At 42.5% G+C, this 14,644-nt stretch overlaps 1 pseudogene; it reads right to left on the reverse strand.

Moving 5' to 3' along the window:
• The window catches only part of LOC126950799 (uncharacterized), a 28,283-nt pseudogene extending 14,638 nt beyond the window's left edge, over positions 1–13,645 (reverse strand).
• Between the last annotated feature and the right edge of the window lie 999 nt (positions 13,646–14,644).

A 14,644-nucleotide genomic window follows, 5' to 3' on the forward strand; every position in this document is an offset into this window, starting at 1 on the left:
CGCTCTAGTATATTAAAGTCTCATATGTGGTTGGGTGTGTTTATTGGTTCCTATATTGTACTGTCTTCATTTATATGGTTCCATAATAACTTTGGATGTTATCTTTTTTTATTATTTAATAATGAAATTTTATTTTTATATACATTTTTCAAACCATTGATGAGTTTAAAGATGTCTTTTATTCCTACTTAGCTGAGAGCATTTGTCATAAGTGAATATTGAGTTTTACTGAGTGCTTTTATCTCAATCTATTGAGAAGATTACATTGATTTTCTCTTTCTAAAATCTGTTAATGAAACTGCCTTTGCAAAGATGATGACAGTGAGAGAAGTCTAGTGTGGCTGACTCCATCTTCCTTCTGGCCACACAGGCTGGCTGTCATTGCTCATTCCTTGATATGGACCAAGCTAACCATGGGAGGAATTTAATTTATGTTTTAACTCTTTTTTTTTTTTTTTTTTTTTTTTGAGACAGGGTCTTGCCCTGTTACCCAGGCTGGAGTGCAATGGTGCAATCTCGGCTCACTGAAACCTCTGCCTCCTGGGTTCAAGCAATTCTATTGTCTCACTCTACCCGAGTAGTAGGGACTACAGGCATGCACCACCATGCCTGGCTAATTTTTTGTATTTTTAGTAGAGACAGGGTTTTGCCATGTTGCCCAGGCTGGTCTTGAACTCCTGACCTCAAGTAATCTGCCCGCCTCGGCCTCCCAAAGTGCTGGGATTACAGGCATGAGCCACCATGCCCTGCCCATGGTTTAACTTGAAAGCAAGGATGATAATAGTCCCTCCCTAAAACTAAGTCCCTCCTTGCTCAAGAATGGAAACCTGACTTTGTAAGACTAATGAAAGGCCACAAGATTAGGATTATGGGAGAGGTCTGAACTCTGCTACAGTTTAAGAGTAGCTTCTATAACCCCTTACTGCTCAGGAGTCATGGGGCCAGAGGTCACAAGATTTGTGACTTTCTCTATTGCTTCTGTAGATAACATCACTATTGTGAAACTTAAGATTGGTCTTTTGAGATTTTTTTTTAGACTTGCATTCTGGCAACTGACATACCACACCCAGACTCCTGATTCCTGACTCAGCTTGTTCTGTGGCCCCACCCAGAGGCTGATTTAGCACAGGAGGATGGTTTTCACACTCTTATGATTTCATCTCCAACCAATCAGCTGCAACCATTCCCTAGACCCCCTGCCTACCAATTGCCCATAAAACTCCTAGCCTCCAAAATTTCAGATTTAAGTAATATCTCCATTTCCCACATGGCCAGTCTTATGTCAATTAAACTATTTCTTTAATTTAATGCCACAGTCTCAGTGAATTGATTTTGATTGCTCAGCAAGCAGGGAGAACCTACTAGGCAACTATATTAACATGGTAATTATGTTGAAAATTTTATGTTGACTATCCTTGCATCCATGAGAGAAGCTTTACTTGACTATGATATATTCTGTATGCATTCACAAACACATTTGTACTATACATACAGTCCATTCTCATTATTCACAGTAGTTATGCTGCTTTGAATACTGAATCAGCAAATACTTAACTATTGCTCCCAGAGGAAATACACAGTTAGGTTCCTGAAAGCCTCTGGTCACAACATTTTAGTCAACCAATTAATACATAACCTTGTTTTATTTGTGTTTTCTGTCTAAAGACAGCTTATTTTGACCGGGCATGGTGGCTCAAGCCTGTAATCCCAGCACTTTGGGAGGCCAAGGTGGGCAGACCATTTGAGGTCAGGAGTTTGAGACCAGCCTTGTCAACATGGTAAAACCCTGTTTCTACTGAAAATACAAAAATTAGCTGGACATGTTGGTGCACACCTGTAGTCCCAGCTACTCGGGAGGCAGAGGCACGAGAATTGCTTGAACCTGGGAGGCGGAGGCTGCAGTGAGCTGAGATCGTACCACTGCACTCCAGCCTGGGCGACAGAGTGAGACTCCATCTCAAAAAATAAATACATAAATAAAGCCACCTTATTTTATATTGTTGATTCATTAGCATGCAGCTCATGGCCAGTACCACTATATAATGCATATGCCTGTTCAAAGTTGACCTAATGCACATGTTTTCTCTACAGGTCACGTCACAACCTTTTTGTGCTTAGAAGCAGTACACAGCACTTCAGTCCTACACTTGGGGACCATTTCAAACAGTAAATTACCAACAATAAGCACAAATTTTTGAAAAATATGGCACTAAATAGGCTGCAAAAACGGCACCTTTTACTGAACAGGAGCTGAAACAAGAAAGGAGAGTGTCACCATTGTTGACTTCAGCTAGGAATGTGTGAGTTGGGTAACTCAAAGTTTTCGCAACCCTGTGCATGTCTGTAAATAACTGTGAAAGTGCTGTGAGTATTGATTTTGGGGTTACAAAAACATTTAGCAAGTAGGCAAACTCACAGATACAGAATCTGTTCATAATGAGGATCAATTGTTTTACAGAATTTGATTTGTTATTTATAAAATTTAGCATTTTGGATGTATGTTCATAAGTAAGGTTATATTGTTTTTGTTCTATTTGACATCAAAGTAAATTGAATTTGGTGACTTTTCCTCCTTTTATTCTCTGAAATATTTTATATGAAACAGGGATTATGCATTTCCTGAAGGCTTGATAAAACCTATATTTTAACATCTTGAAAAAGTGTCCTTTGGAGCAAGAAAGGGAATTATTGACTACCTTTTAAATGTCTTTAGTGTTTATTAGTTCAGTCAGCTTTTGAAAAAAATCAAATTTGGTAAGGTGTACTTTTTAAAAAGATATGTGGTAGCTAAGCTATGAGGATGCAAAGGCATACAAATGATACAATGAACTTTGGGGACTTGGTGGGAAGAGTGAGAGGGAGCGAGGAATAAAATACTACAAATATGGTGCAGTGTATACTGCTCAGGTGATGGGTGCACCAAAACCTCACAAATCACCACTAAAAAATTTACTCATGTAACCAAATACTATCTGTACCCCAATAACTGATGGAAAAAAATTATCCATTTTATCTAAGGTTAAAATGTACTTGATAAATTTTTCTTTTAAAGAACTGTGTTCCCATATTGTGTTTATTACTGCAACCTCCTCCCAGGTTCAAATGAGTCTCCTGCCTCAGCCTCCCAAATAGCTGGGATTACATGCACCCACCACCATGCCCGGCTAATTTTTTGTTTGTTTGTTTGTTTTTGAGAGGGAGTCTTACTCTGTCACCAGGCCGGAGTGCAGTGGTGTGATCTTGGCTCACTGCAACCTCTACCTCCCGGGTTCAATCGATTTTCCTGCCTCAGTCTCCTGAGTAGCTGGGATTACAGGTGCCTGCCACCACGACCAGCTAATTTTTGTATTTTTAATAGACACGGGGTTTCTCCATGTTGGTCAGGCTAGTCTTGAACTCCTAACCTCAGGTGATCTGCCTGCCTCAGCCTCCCAAAGTGCTGGGATTACAGGCGTTAGCCACCCCGCCCGGCCAAAAGTTATTACTTTTAATGGCAAAAACCACAGTAGCTTTTGCACCAACCTGATATAACCCAAGGAATATCATAAAATCTATGAGTAATAAAGTAAAAATCTATGAGTTCCTGCTGATATAAACAAACAAATAAATAAATAAATAAATGGGGGAAAAGGGAAAGGTCCTTCCTCAGCTAAAAATATCAATGAATACATGTAGAACACGTGACTCAATTAAAAAATCAACATTTGGCAACCACCACAGAATAATTGTTTTAGGAAACAATCATTAATGGATACCATATCCGGTGAGTGAAAATTCGATGACAAATGATATTTACAGTCTCAAAGTATCTCTTTATAAAATACTTATTAATTTCAAGGGAAAGATAGTAGCTTTGGGCCGGGCGCGGTGGCTCAAGCCTGTAATCCCAGCACTTTAGACGGGCGGATCACAAGGTCAGGAGATCGAACCAGCCTGGCAAATACGGTGAAACCCCGTCTCTACTAAAAAATACAAAAAACAAGGGTGATTCAGTAGTCCCAAGTACTCGGGAGGCTGAGGCAGGAGAATTAGGCGTGAACCCGGGAGGCGGAGCTTGCAGTGAGCTGAATCGGCCACTGCACTCCAGCCTGGGCAACAGAGCGAGACTCCGTCCAAAAAAAAAAAAAGATAGTAGCTTTATAATGGAGAAACGTGGCAAACACCCACTTAACCAAGTGATTCAGCTAAGTTCATTAGAAATAGCATAAATCACTCACACCTGTAATCCCAGCACTTTGGGAGGCTGAGGCAGGTGGATCACGAGGTCAGGAGATCGAGACCATCCTGTCGAGACCATACTAGCTAACATGGTGAAACCCCGTCTCTACTGAAAATACAAAAAATTAGCCGGGCATGGTGGCGGGTGTCTGTAGTCCCAGCTACTCGGGAGGCTGAGGCAGGAGAATGGCATGAACCCAGGAGGCGGAGCTTGCAGTGAGCGGAAATCAAGCCACTGCACTCCAACCTGGGAGACAGAGCGAGACTTCGTCTCAAAAAAAAAAAAAAAAAGAAATAGTATAAATCAATATTTATTCTTTTAGGTCATGACACATCTCCGATTTACACTCAGATGGTTGTAACCATCACACAATATTTTCCAGTGAGCCATGCCCATAAATCGATAGATTCCTGGTTTGTTTAACATAAGCAATCATAAATAACCAGGTTTCTCCTATTAAAAGCATTCCATAGATAAAGACTCCCTGTTAGCAAATACCATTAGCTAGGAGGCATGTCATTAGTACTTTCACAAGGAGATTAGGCCTAGTCTGCCTATTTTTGCAGTAATCCACTTTTCTTCCATTAATAGAAGAGACTGCAGACTTACTACTTAACCCTTTCCTTCTCATAGACATCACAAATATATTTGCATATTCTCTATTCATAACTGTTCCCCTGGTGTCTTTCATTGAATAGAAATCCTTGATCTGGCTATAATTCCATTCACCAATAGTTTGCTTTATGGGTTGTACTTTCGAATTGTGTTTATGAAATTATTTCTCATCTCAGGCCAATTATATTCTTCTTTACATTCTTCTATCAACTTTATTGCATAATGTTTCCTTTTTCTGAGACAGATTCTCACTCTATTGCCCAGGTTGGAGTGCAGTGGCATGATCTGGGCTCACTGCAACTTCCGCCTCATGGGTTCAAGCTACTCTCGTGCCTCAGCCTCCCAAGTAGCTGGGATTACAGGTGCCCACCATCATGCCTGGCTAATTTTTGTATTTTCAGGAGAAACAGGGTTTCGCCATGTTGGCCAGGCTGGATCTGAACTCCTCACCTCAAGTGATCCTCCCACCTCGGCCTCCCAATCACACCTGGGATTGCAGGTATGAGCCACTGCTCCTGCAAAACTTTATTGGGTAATGTTTTCTAAATCGTCATTTTGGAGACAGCAGCATTGTGTACATGGCTCTGGTCCAGCTCTGTGCACAGGGCATGGGCTGCATTCTTCTTTCTGAGTAGGTTTCAGCATGTTAGCCTCCAGCTTTTCAGGTTCACATTCAGTGCCAGGAACTCTGAGCCATTTTGGTTTCAACCTTCAGTTGCTGCTTAGACTTGAAGTTTAGTCTGTTTTTGCCATCTTAGCTTTTTAAATTTTTGTTTGGCCATATGTTTCCCCTCCAAAAAATTTATATATCTATTTATTTGAGACAGGGTCTCACTGTCATCCAGGCTGGAGTGCAGTGTTGTGATCTTGGCTCACTGCAGCCTCAACCTGCCAGGCCCAAGCAATCCTCTGACCTCAGCCTCCTGGATAACTGAGACCACAGGCACATGCCACCATGCCCGGCTAATTTTTGTATTTTTTGTAGAGACAGGATTTCTCCATGTTGTTGCCCCGGCTGTTCTCTAACTCCTGGGCTCAAGTGATCCACCTGCCTTGACCTCCCAAAGTGCTGGGATTACAGGCATGAGTCACCTTGTCCAGCCTCCAATTTTTTTTTTTTTTTTTTGAGACAGAATTTCACTCTTGTTGCCCAGGCTAGAGTGCAATGGCGCAATTTTGGCTCACCACAACCTCTGCCTACTGGGTTCAAGCGATTCTCCTGCCTCAGCCTCCCAAGTAGCTGGAATTACAGGCATGTGCCACCACACCCAGCTAATTTCGTATTTTTAGTAGAAATGGGGTTTCTCCATGTTGGTCAGGCTGGTCTCAAACTCCCAACCTCAGGTGATCTGCCTGCCTCAGCCTCCCAAAGTGCTGGGATTACAGGCGTGAGCTACTGAACCCAGCCCAAAATTTTTTAGTTGTAATCCCAGTTCCTCAGGAGGCTGAGATGGGAGAATTGCTTGAGCCAAGGAGTTTGAGACCAGCTTGGGCAACATAGTGAGATCCTGTCTCCCAAAATAAAAGGGATTATTTTTAAAAATTACATATATTTTTTAAGAGAAGGGGTCTCTCTCCGTCCCCCAGGCTGGAATACAGTGGCATGATCCTAGCTCACTGCTGCCTCAAACTCCTGGGCTTCAATCCTCCCACCTCAGCCTTCCTCCCAAGTAGCTAAGACTACAGGTGTGTGCCACTACACCCAACTAATTAAAAAATATATATTTTTTTGTGCTGGGTACAGTGGCTCATACCTGATATCCCGACACTTTGGGAGGCTAAGACAGAAGGATCACTTGAGCCCAGGAGTTCAAGACCAGCCTGGGCAACATGGTGAGACTCCATCTCTACTGGAAAATAAAAAGTACCTGGGTGTGGTGGCATGCACCTGTAGTCCTAGCTCCTGGGGAAGCTGAGGTGAGAGGATCACTTGAGCCCAGGAATTCGAGGCTGCAGCTATGATTGTTCCACTGCACTCCAGCCTGGGTGACAGAGTAAGACCCTGTTAAAAACAGGATAATTTTTTTTTTTTTTAGACATAGAATCTTACTATGTTACCCAATCTGGTCTCAAACAAACATCACCAGATATTGCAGTCAAAACATAGGTGGGCAACACACAGTTTGTTCAGTTTCCCTAAGGGAAAAAAGACCTTCCCAGCCCCCTTCAGCTGCAATATATTTTTTCAGTACACTCCCAGATTCTCCTACACAAGCACACCAACAGATAGGTGTGATTACACTGTGTCCAGCTCAGAATTTATTTTTAGTAAAGTTTATGCAGCATTTCTACGTGTGTTAGGAGCTTGCAAGGCCAAAGGGATTGTGACCAACTCAGCATTCCACTGGAGGCCAGATGATCAAAGCAAACTGCTTATCATGAATGCAGGATGTGGGCAAACTCACACTGTGCCTGCCACCAAAAGGTTTGCTGAGGGCCATCAATCCCTGGCGCTGGGCTCCTTGAAGTTATCTACTGGGAAATCTAGCTCCTATTGTTCAAAGGATGCAGTCTCGCAAGCCTGCTGTGAACCAAACAGCCAACTGACAATTACCCAACAACCACCCCCTCCTTCTCACTATCTCTTTTGCCTAATAAATACGGAGGGCTGTGCAAAGCTCAGGGCCCTTGTCCACCAGAGGCAAGGTGCCCCCGACCCCTTCTTCCAAATATACTCTTTTGTCTTTGTCTTTTATTCCCCTGTTTGCCCCGCTTTGTTCAGTCCACCAAGGATCATGACAGGTTACATACATGTGCACTTTTTTTTTTTTTTTTTTTTTTTTTTTTGAGAAGGAGTCTCACTCTGTCACCCTAGCTGGAGTCCAGTGGTGTGATCTCAGCTCACCACAACCTCCACCTCCCAGGTTCAAGTGATTCTCATGCCTCAGCCTCCCAAGTAGCTGGGACTACAGATGTGAGCCACTGCGCCCAGCCCATGTGCAGTCTTGATGACAGGCAGGAGAAACTTTTCACAGAAATCTTACCTTTCATATTGATTAAGTAATTGTAATTTATTTCCCTTGTAACATTATAAAGAAAAACCAGGTACGTCGGAAAGTAACAAGTTTTGGGGAGGGGGAGGAATTAGCAGAAATATCTACAGAATAATTTTTTTAAGTTTTTGCCTAATGTGATATATGATGTGAAGTTTCCTCAATGTATCCTTCTAAATTGTCAGTAAAATATTCTCTTTTCATTGTTGTCTGAACTTGGACAAAGACTGCTTATAGAATCCACTCAGGTTACAATTTGAGGTTCCAATTCCACTTTTTCCCTTGGCAGCTTTGTGACCTTGGACTAACTATACAACTTATCAGGGTCTTAGTTTACTCATCTTGTCAATCAGGATAACAACATGCACCTTGCGACTGTGGTGTTAAATGAGGAAAGTCATGCACATGCCTTTCTTTTCTCTTCCTCCTGTGGAAAAGCAAAGAGTAAGATGGAAAGATGATAGTGAAGGGCTGAATCATTACTAACTAGCTCTGCAATATGGTATAAGTTCCTCAGGCTCAATCTACCTCAGTGTTACCATATATGAAGTAGTCTCTGAGGTTTCTTCCAAATTAACAATCCCGTGTTTCAAGGGTTTGGGACTGTGTTTAAGATAAATACCTGATAAGGCTCCTGTGCAGTTCAGTTTTTCTTTGCAAATATTTATTTATTCAGGTTGAGCATTCCTATTCTCAAAGTCCAAAATCCAAAATGCTCCCAAATCTGGAATTTTTTTTCTTCTCTCTTCTTTCTTTCTTTCTTTCTTTCTTTCTTTCTTTCTTTCTTTCTTTCTTTCTTTCTTTCTTTCTTTCTTTCTCTCTCTCTCTCTCTCTCTCTCTCTCTTTCTCGCTCTCGCTCTCTCTCTCTCTCTCTCTCTCTCTTTGAGACAGGATCTTCCTCTGTTGCCTAGGCTGGAGTGCAGTGGCACCACCATAGCTCACTGCAATCTTGAACTCCTGAACTCAAGTGGCCCTCCTGCTTGAGCCTCCCAGTAGCTGGGACCACAGGTGTGCAGCAGTACACCAGGCAAATTTTTTTTTTTTTTTTTTTGAGGCAGAGTCTTGCTCTGTTGCCCAGGCTGGAGTGATCTTGTCTCACTGCAACCTCCGCCTCCCGGGTTCAAGTGATTCTCCTTCTTCAGCCTCCTGAGTAGCTGGGATTACAGGCTTGTGCCACCACACCAGGCTAATTTTTGTATTTTTAGTAGAGATGGGGTTTCATCCATATTGGCCAGGCTGGTCTGGAACTCCTGACCTCAAGTGATCTGCCTGCCTTGGCCTCCCAAAGTACTGGAATTACAGGTATGAGCCACCGTACTCGGCCTCACTAGGCTAATTTAAAAAAAATATATATTTTTTTTTTGTAATGACAGGGTCTCATCATTTTATCCAGGCTGGTTTCAAACTCCTGGACTCAAGCAATTCTCCTGCTTTGGCTTCCCAAAGTGCTGGGATTTATAGACATGAGCCACCACACCCAGCCTCTGAAACGTTTTGAGCACTGACATGACACCACATGTGGAAAATCCCACACCCGGTTTCATATGGTGGGTTGCAGTCCAAACATAGGTACACAACATACAGTTTATTCAGTATACCTAATGGAAAAAAAGACCCTCTCAGTCCTCTTCAGCTTCAATATATGTTTTCCATGCACGCCCAGATTCCGTGGCACACCGATAAACTGTAATAAAATGGCACACATACAGGCTGAATTATGTTTTCATGTACATTACTCATGTTTTTGTGCTTATTCTCAGCTCTGTTGTGTAACGATATTCTTGAAAATGTCAAAAAGGCCTGCAGATACTGCTATAGATAACAGTGATAAGAAAAAGAGTAAGCATGTGTGTTTGTCTATAGCACAGAAAGTCAAGCCGTTGGAGAAACTGGACAGTGGTGTCAGTGTGAAACATCTTACAGAAGCGTGTGGTGTTGGAAGGAACACCATATAAGACGTGAAGAGCTGGGTTCAGTGGCTCACCCCTGTAATCCCAGCACTTTGGGAAGCTGAAGAAGGCGGATCACTTGAAGTCAAGAGTTTGAGACCAGCCTGGCCAACATAGTGAAACCCCAACTCTACTAAAAATTACGAAAATTAGCCAGATGTGGTGGCGCATGCCTGTGATCCCAGCTACTGGAGAGGCTGAGGCATGAGATTCGCTTGAACCTGGGAGGCAGAGGTTGCAGTGAGCTGAGATCATGTCACTGCACTCCGGACTGGGTGACAGAGTGAGATCTTGTTTCAACCAAAGAAAAAGAGGAAAAAATAATTTAAAAATTTAAAAAAAGACCTGAAGAAACATAAGGATAAAATGTTGAAGTTGTATGCTGAAAGGGATGAACAGAATTTAAGATACCGAGAGAAACACTGCTTGAAGCCAGAAGTGAAGATCTCCATTATGTTTTAAAGCAATGGATCTGTCAGTGTCACAGTGAACACATGCCACTTAATGGTAAGCTGATCATGAAACAAGCAAAGATCTATCACAATGAACTGGAAATTGAAGGGAACTGAGATTATTCGACAGGCTGGATACAGAAATTTAAGAAAAAGCACAGCATTAAATTTTTAAAGTTTTGTGCAAGAAAGTATCTGCTGATCATGAATCAGCAGAGAAATCACTGATGAGTTTGCCAAGGTTGTCAATGATGAAAATCTGACACCAGAACAAATCCATAATGCTGATGAACCATCACTGTTTTGGCATTCTTGCCCCAGAAAGACATTGACTATAACTGATGAAACAGCCTTACAGGAATTAAAAAGGCCAAGGACAGAACAATGCTGAGATGTGCTAATGCAGCCAGCACAATTACATGTAAGTTTGCTGTGAAGGCAAAAGCTTATGTCCTCACTGTTTTAAAGGACTGATTTTCTTACCAGTCCATTGTTATGCCAACAAAAAGGCATGGATCACCAAGGAGATCTTTTCTGGTTGATTTCACAAACATTTTGTACCAGTGGCTTGTGCTCACTGCAGGGAAGATGGGCTGGATGGCAACTGCAAGATGTGTTATTCCTTGACCAATGTTCTGCTCATCCTTCAGCTGAATTTTTTTTTTTTTTTTTTTTTTTTTTTTTTTTTTTTGAGACAGAGTTTCGTTCTGTCACCAGGCTAGAGTGTAATGGCGTGATCTCAGCTCACCACAACCTCCAACTACCAGGTTCAAGTGATTCTCCTGCCTCAGCCTCTCGAGTAGCTGGGATCACAGGCATGTGCCACCATGCCCGGCTAATTTTGTATTTTTAGTAGAGAGAGGGTTTCTCCATGTTGGTCACGTTGGTCTCGAACTCCTGACCTCAGGTGGTTTGCCCGCCTGGGTCTTCCAAAGTGCTGGGATTACAGGCGTGAGTCGTGGCACTGGGCTGAGCTGAAACTCTTATAAAAAACAATGTCTATTCCATATATTTTCTTCAAAAATGTGACTTCATTAATTCAGTCATGTGACCAGGACATCCTTGGATTAATGAATAGTAGATATAAAAACTCTTTCTTTAACAGCATGCTAGCAGTAGTGAACAGAAGCATAAGTGTGAAAGGTTTTCTTTCTTTTCTTTTTCTAAGATGAGGTCTCACTCTGTTACTCAGGCTGGCATGCAGTGGCGCGATCTTGGCTCACTGCAACCTCTGCCTCCCAGGCTCAAGTGATCCTCTCACCTCAGCCTCCCAAGTAGCTGGGACCACAGGCGTTGTCACCACACCTGGCCAATTTTTTTCGTATTTTTGGTAGGGATGGAGTTTTGCCATGTTGCCCAGACTGGTCTAGAACTCCTGGACTCAGGCAATTTGCCTGCTTTGGCCTCCCAAAATGCTGGGTTTACAAGTGTGAGCCACCATACCCAGCCCTGAAAGATTTTCTTTTTCTTTCTTTCTTTCTTTTTTTTTGGGGGGGACAGAATCTCGCTCTGTCACCCAGGCTGGAGTGCAGTGGCATGATCTCAGCTCACTGCAACCTCCACCTCCCAGGCTGAAGTGATTCTCCTGCCTCAGCCTCCCGAGTAGCTGGGATTTCAGGTGCCCACCGCCACGCCCGACTAATTTTTTTTTTTTTTTTTTTTTTTTTGAGACGGAGTCTCGCTCTGTCACCCAGGCTGGAGTGCAGTGACCGGATCTCAGCTCACTGCAAGCTCCGCCTCCCGGGTTCACGCCATTCTCCTGCCTCAGCCTCCCGAGTAGCTGGGACTACAGGCACCCGCCACCTCGCCCGGCTAGTTTTTTGTAGTTTTTAGTAGAGACGGGGTTTCTACCGTGTTAGCCAGGATGGTCTCGATCTCCTGACCTCGTGATCCACCCGTCTCGGCCTCCCAAAGCGCTGGGATTACAGGCTTGAGCCACCGCGCCCGGCCATTAATTTTTATATTTTAGTAGAGATGGGGTTTCACCATGTTGGCCAGCCAGTCTAGAACTCCTGACCACAAGTGATGCGCCTGCCTCGGCCTCCCAAAGTTCTGGGATTACGGTGACCCACTGCCCTTGGACAGCTCTGAAAGGTTTTCAAAAGGAGTTTAGCAGGAAGGATGCTGTTGTGGCAGTGCTTGGAACACAGTGACTAAAGACACAACTGTGCATGCCTGGTGCAACCTCCACCCTGAGACTGTTCAGTAATGATAACGAAGAAAGTGATGACTTTGAAGAATTCCATATATCAAGTGAGAGAAAAAAAAAAGATCCCTGACTTCCTTACATATGCAAACAGTATACCTTCAGAGTCTGTCAGTATCCTGAAAGACGTGGATATCGAAGAAGTTTTTAACATCTATAATGAGACTCTAATTGTCATTCACTGACTGATAGTGAAATAGCTGAAATAGTCCTGAATCAAGGAGGCTGTGATAATGTTGATGCTGAAGTATTAACACTGCAGAAAAAGGGCCGATAGACAACGTGCTGAAAATGTGGGATGGGTTTATTGCTGCAATAGAGCAGCGTGTATTCATATAAAATCAAAGAGAGACTTCTGTGACAAAAACTGTGGTTACTGAGGCAGAGGACTCAGGAGGAAGTCTTTTTAAAAGCCACCCAGGCCGTGTGCGGTGGCTCACACCTGTAATCCCAGCACTTGGGGAGGCCTAGGTGGGTGGATCACAGGGTCAGGAGATCAAGACTATCCTGGCCAACATGGTGAAATCCTGTCTCTACTAAAAATACAGAAATTAGCCAGGCATGGTGGCATGTGCCTGTAGTCCCAGCTACTCAGGCTGCTGAGGCAGGAGAATCGCTTGAACCTGGGAGGTGGAAGTTGTGATGAGCCAAGATTGCACCACTGCACTCCAGCCTGGGTGACAGAGCAAAACTCTGTCTCAAAAAATAAAATAAAATGAAATAATAAAATAAAATAAAATAAAATTTTAAAAAGCCACCAAGCAGAATGCCTCCTCGTGTCTAGATGACCCACTTCCTGGTCTCTCAACTAGTCGCTTTGGATGTTTTTTCTCACCTAAAAATTACAATACAGTGCAAAGTAATCCCTTAACCAAAAGCACAACATTGTAGGTAGAGACAATGCCTGCTGTTGGCTGTTGTTGCAGTTTAGCGGCTGATACAGGTTTTCTGGGGATGCTACTGTGCTGCTTAGTTACCCTGAACACATGATTTTTGCACTGTATTAATCATATGTGATTTTTTTTTTTTTTTTTTTTTTTTTTTTTTTACTGTTAAGTACTTATGTGTGAATAAGTGGAAGAAAATGACAGCTTACCGGTATATAAATCAGTGTCAGGAATGATGATGCCGAACAACCACAGATTGTCCACATGCACATGGGTGGCTGAAATAGTGACACCTTTGCTTTCTGATAGTTCAATGTGCACCATCTTTGTTTTATGCACAAAATTATTTAAAATATTGTATAAAATTTCCTTCAGGCTATGTGCGTAAGATATAGGCAACATAATTACATTTGTGTTTAGACTTGCATCCCAGCTCTAAGATATCTCATGTATAAGCAAATATTCCAAAATCTGAAAAAGTCTGAAATTTGAAATGCTTCTGGTCCTAAGCATTTCAGATAAGGGATATTTAACCTGTATTCATAAATTTACTAAGTGAAGAAGATAATTTGCTTTAGGAGTTAAACATCTCACATGGTAGTAGAGTGTGTTGCTTAAGTTCTCTGCTTTATTCCTATACATGGGTGTGTTGTAATCGACTGCAAGAGAAGTGTCAAATAATTTATTCCTAAAATTATGAATTGAAGTGTTAAGTCCAACGGAAGAAAAAAAGGAGAGCAGGGAGGAGGTACGGAAATACTGAAGATACTGGCTGGGTGCAGTGGCTCACACCTGTAATCCCAGCACTTGGGAGGCCAAGATGGGCAGATTGCTTGAGCCCAGGAATTTGAGATCGGTCTGGGAAACATAGCAAGACCCCATCCCTACAAAAGATTTAAAAAATTAGCCAGGTATGGTGGTACGTGCCTGTGGTCCCAGCTACTCGGGAGGCTGAGGCAGGAGTATTGCTTGAGCCCAAGAGGTTGAGGCTGCAGTGAGCTATACTGGTGCCTCTGCTCTCCAGCCTGGGTGTCAGAGTGAGACCCTGTCTCATAAAAAAAGACAAAGAAAAGAAGAAGAAATACTGGAGATATGTTGGGGGAAGGCACTGACTAAAATCTGCATTTACTTTGTTTGAAAGTGTATTTAAACACTTATTTCTAATGAACAACATTGAGACTAATTTAAATTTTCTGGTGTGACTTTGCTTAATTCGATGATCTTGTGAAAGTTCTAGTTACCAGTAGAAACCAATTTTTCCTTCTAGTTCAAAATGACAAAGAATCAAGAGAAACAGAACTAATAAGGGCTCCTTGTGCTTAT

This window comes from Macaca thibetana, chromosome 3, assembly GCF_024542745.1.
Source record: "Macaca thibetana thibetana isolate TM-01 chromosome 3, ASM2454274v1, whole genome shotgun sequence".
In the NCBI taxonomy this organism is placed as follows: Eukaryota; Metazoa; Chordata; class Mammalia; order Primates; family Cercopithecidae; genus Macaca; species Macaca thibetana.